At 43.9% G+C, this 14,262-nt stretch overlaps 1 non-coding gene and 1 pseudogene across 1 annotated transcript; both read left to right on the forward strand.

Annotated features, from left to right (window-relative positions):
• Positions 1-5,155: 5,155 nt before the first annotated feature.
• Positions 5,156-5,274, forward strand: LOC145392611 (5S ribosomal RNA). Its single transcript, XR_013896041.1, has one exon. It is a non-coding gene; the product is annotated as a 5S ribosomal RNA (ribosomal RNA).
• Positions 5,275-13,828: 8,554 nt separating this feature from the next.
• On the forward strand, positions 13,829-13,947 carry LOC145392552 (5S ribosomal RNA; annotated as a pseudogene).
• The last annotated feature ends 315 nt before the right edge of the window (positions 13,948-14,262 follow it).

Consider the following 14,262-nt stretch of genomic DNA (forward strand, 5'->3'; position numbering starts at 1 on the left):
TAGGGAAAGTGAGAGTGACGTGGGTGAGTCATTGCTCTCCCTACGCAGTGTGAGGCGGCAGAGTGGATCACGTGGGCCAGTGCGGGTGCGTTCAGTATCATGTGGGGTTGTGAGGGAGGGGGAAGGTGGGGAGGAACCACTCCAAAGCACGTCTTATGCTCCCCAATATCCCCTAACAAGTGGTCGAGCAAGGTTGCGTGAAAGAGCACGTGGTGTGGTAATGGAGGGGGAAGGTGGGGAGGAACCATTCCCCAGCACGTCTTCTGCTCCCCAATATTCCCCTATTTCATCCTCACAGCCCCCTACTGTTCCTCAAGGCCGTAAGGGTAAGGGAAAGGGAAAGGGTAAAGGCAGAGGGAAGAGGAGTGACAGTGGGGAAGCCCTCTGTACTCCTTCTCCCCAACCTCCCAAACCAGGATCTCCTCCCCACCCAGACGAAGGCGGTGATGGGGACGAGGGATTTGTGTCGTGGGATTGGGAGGATGGGAGTGATTTTTCTCCCCTCATTCACCCCTTCACTGAGCAAGGGCGATCTGGCTGCATTGCACCAGGTATTCACTGCAATTCAAGCAGGTTGGATTTTTTCCACCTGTTTTTCAGTGAGGCCTTCGTCGATCAGATCGTTTTTCAAACAAACCTGTTTGCAAGCGCCCAGCGCCTAGAAAGTGAAAGATTGGGAACAAGGAGTAGGCATTCTATGATTTATGATTACCCTGTCTCCATTCCCGAAATGTTCTTATATTTTGCCCTTGTCCTTTTGATGGGTATAATAAGAAAAAATAGAATTCCTGCTTACTGGACTAGGGACCCTGTTATGTTTACCCCCATATTTGGTCAAGTGATGAGCCGTAATCGGTTTCAACAAATTCTAAGTCGCCTCCATTTTTATGATGCTCATGACCCTGCAAATGCAAACAACACTGACAAAATGAGGCGAATTAGGCTGGTCTTTGATCACCTGATGCAAACCTTTCGATCCTCATTCTATCCCTATAGAGATCTCGTCATAGACGAGAGTCTCGTGTTGTGGAGAGGCAATATTTCATTCAGACAGTATATACCCAGCAAAAGGCACCGTTTTGGGTTCAAGATCTTTGTTATGTGTGACTGTAGGACTGGATACGTGCAAGACATAGTCTTGTACACCGGTGCACAGACAGACATAATAGAAGATCGAAGTATAGGACTTTCGGGAGCAGTGGTAAAGACGATGATACAAGACTACCTTCATCGTGGTCACGTTCTCTACCTCGACAACTGGTACACTAGCCCTCTTCTCGCTCGTTATCTTCACAGACATGAAACGGGAGTCTGTGGAACCGAAAAGGTGAACCGGCGTCACATGGTCAAGGTAGGGCGGAAACTTGCAAGGAGTGAGGTTGTCTTCTTCAAAGCAAACAACATCCTTGCAACAATGTGGAACCACAACAGAGGAGTAAGCCTCTTGTCCACGGTTCACCGCCCCTTGATGCACAGTACTGATTCTGTTGATTACCATAGCGAGAGCGGGCGTCGTGTTTGGAAACCTGAGTGTGTAATGGATTACAATATAAACATGCGCCTCGTGGACCAGTCTGACTCCATGATATCGACGGTAGAGTGTGCCAGGACCACGATGAAGTGGTATAAAAAACTGTTCTTTCACTTGCTAGATATCACTGCTCTGAATTGCCACCACCTTCACGCCATGACAACAGGAGTTCAGGAAACCTTTGAAGGGTTTGTGAGGGAGCTCACACGAGAAATCTTTGCTAAGTATGCTGTTGAAAGGCCCCAACAGCGCCCCCGCACTGCCCCTATTACCCAGGCTCCCCAGAGAATATCCGGCCGCCATTTCCCCACTCCTATCCCTCCCCAGCCCAACAGACCTAGGCCCCAGCGCAGGTGTCACGTGTGCAGTAATTCCCAGGTGAGACTCACGACACAGAGGAAGGACACCCGCTATGAGTGCGTGCAGTGTGACGTAGGTCTGTGTATTCACCCATGTTTTAGTGAATATCACACGTTGCTGCAATTTTAGCATGGTGTGAATGCGAAAGGACGCTGAAATTATGAGGTAAATGCGACAGACAGACGCTCTGTGAAAATATCAGTCATGTGGATCGCCAAATATTAGTATAAAGTGCCTACGGGTAGAACATAAGTGAAAACATTGGGTGTAAGTATATAAATCTGCCCTAAGTTGAAACTTACATAGAGAGGGTTGTTTGATGCGATTTTCTGTCGCTCAGTGCAATAAATACGGCCCCTTATCATATATTTTTTATTATGTGACATTCTTACGGGTATAATATAAGTTCAAATTATTGTATATGATGATGTATATTCTAAGTCAAATATTCATAGCGTGTCTATAAAGATAAGATTTCCTGACGCTTAGTCGAATGAATAAGGCACGTATTAGTCAAAATAAAAGTCAGCAAGTGATAAAGTGAATATTTAGTATATAAGTGTGTGAGTGAATTAGTATATAAGTGTGTGAGTATTATGTATGACGTAACATTCCTTGCGAGGGTATTTTCAGGCGATATTCTCACGCTCACTTGAATAAATAATGGCAGTAAGTATGTACAGTGCATTGGAGGGGTGTAAACGTGTGTAATGTAAGTGGGAAAATATAATTGGAGTGAATAAATAAAGTAGATGATGAAACACGAGTGTTTGAGATCGTGGTTGCAACATGAATAGGCGCTAGCATATCGCTAAATGCCCTCGTAATGAATGAAAATATTTGAAAACCTTCACAGTGGTGGGGGAAAGGTTCTATGTAAATGGGAAAATAATTGGAAAGTGATAAAACAATTTGGTATGTTGAAATACGAGTCATAGCGAGTGCGCTTAGTAAGCTGATGTGCGCTAAACTTATGCTGCATGTCATCATAATGAATGAAAACATCTGAAATCACTTACAAACAGTTGTAATTGGTAAATTGTCATTGAAACAGAAGTATACAAGTAGAAAAAATGATAGGTTGACTCATACCAGAAAATTAGCATATAGCATGTTACGACTCGGACCTAACTCGCTATGCTCGCGCGATGGTACAATGCTTATTTTTCCTATATATGTGTCTGAAATCCATTATATTGTTACTGTTATTGTTTATTAGTTCAAATTCAATAAATGTAGAGGTGTTGTGTGTTGTTTGTCCCATTATTCCTTACCATAGAAAACGTTAACGCATATCCAGCCCATTACAGAATACGATACCTGCGGGGGGAAACCGCACCTGTATAGACCACTTATAGACCACAGAGACCACTTTCTTCATGATTTTCCATCGTTTCTCGACCTAAGCGGAAGTTTTAGAAGAAAAATTTTTTTTCCAAAAAGGCTCGGGACTGGGGGATGTCATAGGTGCGGAAAGGCTCGGGACGTGACCGGTTAAACACCTCAGTCGAGGAATCACCAGTGGAATGCACTGAAGGAGCAGCCCCAGAGTCGCTACTGGTGGACGGCACTGGTGAACTCCCTGCCTCTTCCTCTTCTCCCAGACTCTCCCAGATTTTAACAGCCTTTTCTTGAATAAGGGGCAGAGACATAGAGATGCTTTTCTGCTGGCAGTCCTCCATCCACACAATCAGGAGCTGCTCCATCTTCTCCATGCGACAGCTGCGGGTCCTCGTGGCTTGGCAGGCGGCTGAAGATAAAGAGAAGGAGGTGGCCATCTTCTTGTACATTTCCTTTTCTTTTGTCACAGTCCCAACAGTTGGTGGAAGGGCTATAGCTCGCCCAATTTCCGAGACTCCCTGTCCCTCCTCGTGGCATCTAATAATTTCCTATTTCCTCTCCAGAGTCAGAGTACAGTGTCGTTTTATCTTCGCAGCTGATTCCCCGGATACTGATGATGATGCAAGGCGCTTGGGAGGCATGGTGAAAATACGAAAAGGTGAAGAACAGTGAAAAACAGCATAACGTACAACGAAGCTGAGAGGTGAGGATGGACGTGACTCGACTGGGAAGCACACAAAAATGTGTTTACCAGAGGGGGGTTAGTTCATTTTCTCGCTGCAAGCGAGCACGGCGATATGCAGTATGCCTATTTTGAACTTTTCGCATTTCCTCTCGCATCCCTTTTCGTACCATCGAGACAGATACTTTCGTATTGTGGAATTTGTCCTACATTTATCGCTTTCGTACCATCGGAAATTCAGACTTCGAGTTTTCGTATTTCGAGGACTCACTGTACTGTCCATGTGTGCTGAACGTAATGTACCTGACATATTCATAGAAATATTGTCTGTGACACTGTGTGCACATTACTCTACATTAGGAAGATGTAACTCTGTGTACAGGTCAGACTTGCTGAACTAGGTGGAACTTGGTTGTTGTAAACACTATTTTGAGTCATTGTAAGTTCCTCAGTTTTGCTCATAAAATGTTGTGTGTATTTGTCTTTTGGTAATATATAAGTGTGCCTTTTGACAAGTGGTGTTTGTGTTTTTCTTTCTTGCCAGTACTGACCTGGTCAGGAACAAAGAACCCAGAACCGCACCGTGTCTGTGATCGAGAAATCGGGACTCAGAACACGCTGCAAAATAAGGTTTACAAAAAAGTATCGTTACTCAGGGGTTCGATAGATACATAATGAACACTACGATGGCTGCCGTTCCGAGGGGTTGATACATTCATATCGACGCATTTATTACCTCAAACACAAGAAATGCCTCTTGTATCCCATGCATACCCAACATTGTTGGATATGCAGGGGTACCAACAGTTTCCTAACCCCCTGCCTGTTTTTCCTAAACTATAGTCATTTGTCATATTGTTTAGCACAACGTCGTAACGATACTTTGTTGTACGGCTGTACATTTAAAACCAACATACTGTGAAAACGTATAGTTCACTGCAAACGTCTTGCCCTCTGGGAATCTTAAATCTGTTGATGATAAGTGACCAACTTTAGGAATGAGTATAGCCAATTATACAGTGCATGTTTCAGAGTAGGAAAGTAACAGAAAATGGCTTTAAAAGTTCATTATGTTGGACGTTTTCTTATGCAAAAGTCGAACATAGTTAATGTTCTAGGAGGGGTGTAAACAGATTTCTAGCTACTTCATAAACCAAGATTGACTACAAATCACCACAAGATTCACTGGACTAAAAAAAAAAAAAAAAAAAAAAAAAAAAAAGTTAATTTCTACAAAGCATGCAGGTGGGCATGCCACGTTGAGTACACCGCTTCCCGTCCGATCAGCGAAGTTAAGCAACGTTGGGTCTGGTTAGTACTTGGATGGGTGACCGCCTGGGAACACCAGATGCTGTTGGCATCCCTACGTGTCAAGTGCGGTTGGTGGAGGATTAGTACCCCTCCCTGGAAAACAATTAACTCTAAGCCCTTGGCCACCCCGTTTGGGATACATGGCATCTGGCAATGAATGAATGCAGTTTCAGCCTAAAACATGATGCAGACTCATGGATAAAGTATAATATCCTTAAGTAGCAACCTCACTTAAGGTGATATATATCTATCTGCCTATCTATAGCCTAATGTCTCATTCCCCATAAGGTGTGACCATAAACAAATCACCTCCATGTCACGCTGTCACATACCATCTGGCTGGCCTCCCTCCAACCCCCTCTCGTATACCTTCCTATCACTCCACCTCATCCTTGGTCTCCCTTTCTCCCATGCCCCTCTACTTCACTCACGTAAACCCTCCTGGTCAGTCTTTCATTCTTCATTCTCTCCACATGACCAAACTACCTCAGCATACAGTAGTTCTCTGAACTTTCTTAATCACATTCATATCAATACCGCAGTGCTCCTTCCTCATTTGTCAGTCTGTCTCTCCATGAAACTCCATAAGCTTAAGGTAATATGACAGTAAAATTCTATTTGTGTTCAGTCTCTGAACATCATATAATAGTTACTTGATTTTCAGATAATATCTTTATACCCTGCATTACTCATAAAACAGATAATAGCTATGCAGGACTTAACCCATCCTCAAAGACATATAACATTCATGGGACCTAATAATTACACCATATGCATGAAGTTTCTCGTCATAGGCATCACAAAAATTTTTAGGTTTTCATAGAAATTTTACATTAATAAATACTGACCCATGATAGGCAAGCAATTACAATTACATATGAACATGTGTGAGAGAGAAAGATGCAAAGATATACACACATAAACACAGTATGGATATATAGGGATGGTGAGGCATCCTTGCCTGGCACAATTTTGGAAGGTATCAGACAATCAGGCCCTGGCTCCGTTCACTCCACTGACAATGTACCTTTCCCTGTGAGAAACTGTACAATAGTTACCTCCTGCATCAGTGATCCCTGGTACATTAGAAAAAATCCCGAGGGTGGTCACTTAACCAACAGGACCCTCTGTGGTCCACAGCCTGTCACAGGCCGAAAGTAAGAGTTGTGACCTTTAACTCGTGGCTGTCTCTGCAAAAGATCTTAGACTGCAATCATTAAATCACTACTGTACTACATTAGAAGCACCGAATTTCATAAGCTATGAACAACCACTTTGCTGCCAGCTGTATGAATTGTAGATATTATTGGTTTATGTTTGGTATATGACATACGAAACTACAACAGTAAGAGAAGGAACGATACTCAATTTTGGGGAGCAATACCAAATCCTGGCAGTGGGTTACTGAAGAACCTTTGCTTTTGGCTTTACCTTATAACATAATATTTACCTGAAACTTGATTTGTTTTATACAAACAGTGACACTGAAATTATAGCAGATTTGTTACTCACATCAAAGGAGCATAAATGTATCAGAAATCTAACCTAAACATTGGGCATTTATTTTTTATCGTTGTAAAATTTGCCTATAACATCACTTTTTAGACACACACATGCATAATTTTTACTTCATTCTAACGGCAAGCACTGTAATTACGAAGTTAATCTCATTCCCAAAAAACACATGCCTACCCTAACTTCCTCCAAGGAGACACACACGCATGTTAGTTCTGTAAAAAACAGAGTCGTATCTTACCTCCGTCTAATGAGACCTTGCGCCAATTAAGATATCTAACCTGAACATGGAGAATTTATGCTTCACTGTCGTAAAATTTGCCTATAACATCGCTTTTAAGACACACATGGAAAAATTTAGCTTCATTCTAATGGAAGGCAGTGTAATTATGAAGTAAATTTCACCCCTGAAAAACACAAGCCTAACTCCCTCCAGCATGACCTTGCGCCTACCCCACATAAACATGGAACATTTATGTTTCATCCTCGTAAAATCTGCCTATAACATCACTTTTAAGACACACATGGATAAATTAAACTTCATTCTAATGGCAGGCAGTGTAATAATGAAGTAAATTTAACCCACGAATGAGGCCTAACCCAACTCCCTTCACCGTGATCTTGCACCTACCCCACTTAAACATGGAACATTTATGTTTCATCCTTGAAAATTTGCCTATAACACCACTTTTGAGACACTTGCATAGATTTCACTTCATTCTAATGGCAGGCAGTGTAATTATGAATTTCACTAGACAAATGCACAGACCTTACATAAACAAGGAGCATTTACAATTTATCCCAAAACATTATTTTTAAGAATAACCTGCATGAATTTTCCTTTAATGGCAGGACTACCTTTACACGTGCTACTGCCTTCCTTTAAACATGGCACTGCCCCCTTTACAGAAGGCAATGCTTCCCTTTACACATGGCACTGCTTCCTATGCACATAACATTTTATCACCGTATCCTGCCAAAAACTTACTTGTTAAACATTGATTTAAGACATTTTCTTACCTGCTAGGCATTTTCTTTCAGTAGAGGCCATTTCGTCAAAGTTGAACACCTGCTTGGGGGAGTATCCTCTTTCCTCGATGATCTTCTTCGGGTGTTCTGGGAAGGAAGATGCAGCATCGATGTCAGCACTAGCAGACTCTCCTTGAATTCGAACATTGGTGAGACTGGCCCTACTCTTGAAGTGCTCAAACTATCCACAGCTGGCCTTAACCCGCCCCGTCCCGACGACGTATGGGTACGTTGCAACGATTTGCATTTGCCAGTCCCGGCGACGTACCAGTACGTCGTGCAATTGCAATGTGCATCATTTCGACAATTTTCAAATTTCGTGTTTGATTTGCGGTACATACCCTCGCCTGACCTTCCCCTACCTGCCACTAGGCGGGGACACTCGGCGACCCCGCGCGACCCGCGCTAGCCCGCCAATCGTCCACTCACCTGGTAGCCACGGTCCTGCTCAGACATGGCTAAGAGAGGTCTCTCAGAGAGCGAAATTCAAGTCGCCTTGGACACCTTTACCGGCGACAGTGATTCCCCACTGGATGACGAGGAGATGGACAAGGATTATGTGCAGCCAGAGGAGGAAGAAACCACCAGCAGTGACGAGGAAGTTCCGTCACCAAGGAAGCGGCAGTACGTGACTTACCGTGCTGCTAGAGAGGGGCAGGAGGCAAAGAAGGCACGTGGTATGTCATATCCCTATCCCCAGCGTGCCTTGGAAGCAGAATTCGAGGTCAAGAACGAGGACGAGGACGAGGACGGAGCCGTGGGACGTGCTGCCACGTGGTATGGACAGGAGGTGATTACCCATCGTGGCCCAGAGCGCACACCACGTCGTCTAAGCAGGTATGGGCCTAGCATTCTGTTTGGGGAGGTAGGAAGTGAAGTGGAGGGAGTGGGGAGTGAAATGGAAATTCCTGGGATTAGGGAAAGTGAGAGTGACGTGGGTGAGTCATTGCTCTCCCTACGCAGTGTGAGGCGGCAGAGTGGATCACGTGGGCCAGTGGGGGTGCGTTCAGTATCATGTGGGGTTGTGAGGGAGGGGGAAGGTGGGGAGGAACCACTCCAAAGCACGTCTTATGCTCCCCAATATCCCCTAACAAGTGGTCGAGCAAGGTTGCGTGAAAGAGCACGTGGTGTGGTAATGGAGGGGGAAGGTGGGGAGGAACCATTCCCCAGCACGTCTTCTGCTCCCCAATATTCCCCTATTTCATCCTCACAGCCCCCTACTGTTCCTCAAGGCCGTAAGGGTAAGGGAAAGGGTAAAGGCAGAGGGAAGAGGAGTGACAGTGGGGAAGCCCTCCGTACTCCTTCTCCCCAACCTCCCAAACCAGGATCTCCTCCCCACCCAGACGAAGGCGGTGATGGGGACGAGGGATTTGTGTCGTGGGATTGGGAGGATGGGAGTGATTTTTCTCCCCTCATTCACCCCTTCACTGAGCAAGGGCGATCTGGCTGCATTGCACCAGGTATTCACTGCAATTCAAGCAGGTTGGATTTTTTCCACCTGTTTTTCAGTGAGGCCTTCGTCGATCAGATCGTTTTTCAAACAAACCTGTTTGCAAGCGCCCAGCGCCTAGAAAGTGAAAGATTGGGAACAAGGAGTAGGCATTCTATGATTTATGATTACCCTGTCTCCATTCCCGAAATGTTCTTATATTTTGCCCTTGTCCTTTTGATGGGTATAATAAGAAAAAATAGAATTCCTGCTTACTGGACTAGGGACCCTGTTATGTTTACCCCCATATTTGGTCAAGTGATGAGCCGTAATCGGTTTCAACAAATTCTAAGTCGCCTCCATTTTTATGATGCTCATGACCCTGCAAATGCAAACAACACTGACAAAATGAGGCGAATTAGGCTGGTCTTTGATCACCTGATGCAAACCTTTCGATCCTCATTCTATCCCTATAGAGATCTCGTCATAGACGAGAGTCTCGTGTTGTGGAGAGGCAATATTTCATTCAGACAGTATATACCCAGCAAAAGGCACCGTTTTGGGTTCAAGATCTTTGTTATGTGTGACTGTAGGACTGGATACGTGCAAGACATAGTCTTGTACACCGGTGCACAGACAGACATAATAGAAGATCGAAGTATAGGACTTTCGGGAGCAGTGGTAAAGACGATGATACAAGACTACCTTCATCGTGGTCACGTTCTCTACCTCGACAACTGGTACACTAGCCCTCTTCTCGCTCGTTATCTTCACAGACATGAAACGGGAGTCTGTGGAACCGAAAAGGTGAACCGGCGTCACATGGTCAAGGTAGGGCGGAAACTTGCAAGGAGTGAGGTTGTCTTCTTCAAAGCAAACAACATCCTTGCAACAATGTGGAACCACAACAGAGGAGTAAGCCTCTTGTCCACGGTTCACCGCCCCTTGATGCACAGTACTGATTCTGTTGATTACCATAGCGAGAGCGGGCGTCGTGTTTGGAAACCTGAGTGTGTAATGGATTACAATATAAACATGCGCCTCGTGGACCAGTCTGACTCCATGATATCGACGGTAGAGTGTGCCAGGACCACGATGAAGTGGTATAAAACTGTTCTTTCACTTGCTAGATATCACTGCTCTGAATTGCCACCACCTTCACGCCATGACAACAGGAGTTCAGGAAACCTTTGAAGGGTTTGTGAGGGAGCTCACACGAGAAATCTTTGCTAAGTATGCTGTTGAAAGGCCCCAACAGCGCCCCCGCACTGCCCCTATTACCCAGGCTCCCCAGAGAATATCCGGCCGCCATTTCCCCACTCCTATCCCTCCCCAGCCCAACAGACCTAGGCCCCAGCGCAGGTGTCACGTGTGCAGTAATTCCCAGGTGAGACTCACGACACAGAGGAAGGACACCCGCTATGAGTGCGTGCAGTGTGACGTAGGTCTGTGTATTCACCCATGTTTTAGTGAATATCACACGTTGCTGCAATTTTAGCATGGTGTGAATGCGAAAGGACGCTGAAATTATGAGGTAAATGCGACAGACAGACGCTCTGTGAAAATATCAGTCATGTGGATCGCCAAATATTAGTATAAAGTGCCTACGGGTAGAACATAAGTGAAAACATTGGGTGTAAGTATAAAATCTGCCCTAAGTTGAAACTTACATAGAGAGGGTTGTTTGATGCGATTTTCTGTCGCTCAGTGCAATAAATACGGCCCCTTATCATATATTTTTTATTATGTGACATTCTTACGGGTATAAGTTCAAATTATTGTATATGATGATGTATATTCTAAGTCAAATATTCATAGCGTGTCTATAAAGATAAGATTTCCTGACGCTTAGTCGAATGAATAAGGCACGTATTAGTCAAAATAAAAGTCAGCAAGTGATAAAGTGAATATTTAGTATATAAGTGTGTGAGTGAATTAGTATATAAGTGTGTGAGTATTATGTATGACGTAACATTCCTTGCGAGGGTATTTTCAGGCGATATTCTCACGCTCACTTGAATAAATAATGGCAGTAAGTATGTACAGTGCATTGGAGGGGTGTAAACGTGTGTAATGTAAGTGGGAAAATATAATTGGAGTGAATAAATAAAGTAGATGATGAAACACGAGTGTTTGAGATCGTGGTTGCAACGTGAATAGGCGCTAGCATATCGCTAAATGCCCTCGTAATGAATGAAAATATTTGAAAACCTTCACAGTGGTGGGGGAAAGGTTCTATGTAAATGGGAAAATAATTGGAAAGTGATAAAACAATTTGGTATGTTGAAATACGAGTCATAGCGAGTGCGCTTAGTAAGCTGATGTGCGCTAAACTTATGCTGCATGTCATCATAATGAATGAAAACATCTGAAATCACTTACAAACAGTTGTAATTGGTAAATTGTCATTGAAACAGAAGTATACAAGTAGAAAAAATGATAGGTTGACTCATACCAGAAAATTAGCATATAGCATGTTACGAATCGGACCTAACTCGCTATGCTCGCGTGATGGTACAATGCTTATTTTTCCTATATATGTGTCTGAAATCCATTATATTGTTACTGTTATTGTTTATTAGTTCAAATTCAATAAATGTAGAGGTGTTGTGTGTTGTTTGTCCCATTATTCCTTACCATAGAAAACGTTAACGCATATCCAGCCCATTACAGAATACGATACCTGCAGGGGGAAACCGCACCTGTATAGACCACTTATAGACCGCAGAGACCACTTTCTTCATGATTTTCCATCGTTTCTCGACCTAAGCGGAAGTTTTAGAAGAAAAAAATTTTTTCCAAAAAGGCTCGGGACTGGGGGACGTCATAGGTGCGGAAAGGCTCCGGACGTGACAGGTTAAACACCTCAGTCGAGGAATCACCAGTGGAATGCACTGAAGGAGCAGCCCCAGAGTCGCTACTGGTGGACGGCACTGGTGAACTCCCTGCCTCTTCCTCTTCTCCCAGACTCTCCCAGATTTTAACAGCCTTTTCTTGAATAAGGGGCAGAGACTTAGAGATGCTTTTCTGCTGGCAGTCCTCCATCCACACAATCAGGAGCTGCTCCATCTTCTCCATGCGACAGCTGCGGGTCCTCGTGGCTTGGCAGGCGGCTGAAGATAAAGAGAAGGAGGTGGCCATCTTCTTGTACATTTCCTTTTCTTTTGTCACAGTCCCAACAGTTGGTGGAAGGGCTAAAGCTCGCCCAATTTCCGAGACTCCCTGTCCCTTCTCGTGGCATCTAATAATTTCCTATTTCCTCTCCAGAGTCAGAGTACAGTGTCGTTTTATCTTGGCAGCTGATTCCCCGGATACTGATGATGATGCAAGGCGCTTGGGAGGCATGGTGAAAATACGAAAAGGTGAAGAACAGTGAAAAACAGCATAACGTACAACGAAGCTGAGAGGTGAGGATGGACGTGACTCGACTGGGAAGCACACAAAAATGTGTTTACCAGATGGGGGTTAGTTCATTTTCTCGCTGCAAGCGAGCACAGCGCTATGCAGTATGCCTATTATGAACTTTTCGCATTTCCTCTCGTATCCCTTTTCCTACGATTGAGTCAGATACTTTCGTATTGTGGAATTTGTCCTATATTTATCGCTTTCATACCATCGGAAATTCAGACTCCGAGTTTTCGCATTTCGAGGACTCACTGTACTGTCCATGTGTGCTGAACATAATGTACCTGACATATTCATAGAAATATTGTCTGTGACACTGTGTGCACATTACTCTACATTAGGAAGATGTAACTCTGTGTACAGGTCAGACTTGCTGAACTAGGTGGAGCATGGTTGTTGTAAACACTATTTTGAGTCATTGTAAGTTCCTCAGTTTTGCTCATAAAATGGTGTGTGTATTTGTCTTTTGGTAATATATAAGTGTGCCTTTTGACAAGTGGTGTTTGTGTTTTTCTTTCTTGCCAGTACTGACCCGGTCAGGAACAAAGAACCCAGAACCGCACCGTGTCTGTGATCGAGAAATCGGGACTCAGAACACGCTGCAAAATAAGGTTTACAAAAAAGTATCGTTACTCAGGGGTCCGATAGATACATAACGAACACTACGATGGCTGCTGTTCTGAAGGGTTGATACATTCATATCGACGCATTTATTACCTCAAACACAAGAAATGCCTCTTGTATCCCATGCATAACCAACATTGTTGGATATGCAGGGGTACCAACAGTTTCCTAACCCCCTGCCTGTTTTTCCTATACTATAGTCATTTGTCATATTGTTTAGCACAACGTCGTAACGATACTTTTTTGTACGGCTGTACATTTAAAACCAACATACTGAGAAAACGTATAGTTCACTGCAAACGTCTTGCCCTCTGGGAATCTTAAATCTGTTGATGATAAGTGACCAACTTTAGGAATGAGTATAGCCAATTATACAGTGCATGTTTCAGAGTAGGAAAGTAACAGAAAATGGCTTTAAAAGTTCATTATGTTGGAGGTTTTCTTATGCAAAAGTTGAAGATAGTTAATGTTCTAGGAGGGGTGTAAACAGATTTCTAGCTACTTCATAAACGAAGATTGACTACAAATCACCACAAGATTCACTGACCTGTATAAAAAAAAAAAAAAAAAAAAAAAAAAAAAGTTAATTTCTACAAAGCATGGAGGTGGGCATGCCACGTTGAGTACACCGCTTCCCGTCCGATCAGCGAAGTTAAGCAACGTTGGGTCTGGTTAGCACTTGGATGGGTGACCGCCTGGGAACACCAGATGCTGTTGGCATCCCTAAGTGTCAAGTGGGGTTGGTGGAGGATTAGTGCCCCTCCCTGTAAAACAATTAACTCTAAGCCCTTGGCCACCCCGTTTGGGATACATGGCGTCTGGCAATGAATGAATGCAGGTTCAGCCTAAAACATGATGCAGACTCATGGATAAAGTATAATATCCTTAAGTAGCAACCTCACTTAAGGTGATATATATCTATCTGCCTATCTATAGCCTAATGTCTCATTCCCAATAAGGTGTGACCATAAACAAATCACCTCCATGTCACGCTGTCACATACCGTCTGGCTGGCCTCCCTCCAACCCCCTCTCG

This window comes from Coenobita brevimanus, chromosome 22 (genome assembly GCF_032717465.1).
Source record: "Coenobita brevimanus isolate Jiangsu-jjx chromosome 22, ASM3271746v2, whole genome shotgun sequence".
Lineage (NCBI taxonomy): Eukaryota > Metazoa > Arthropoda > Malacostraca > Decapoda > Coenobitidae > Coenobita > Coenobita brevimanus.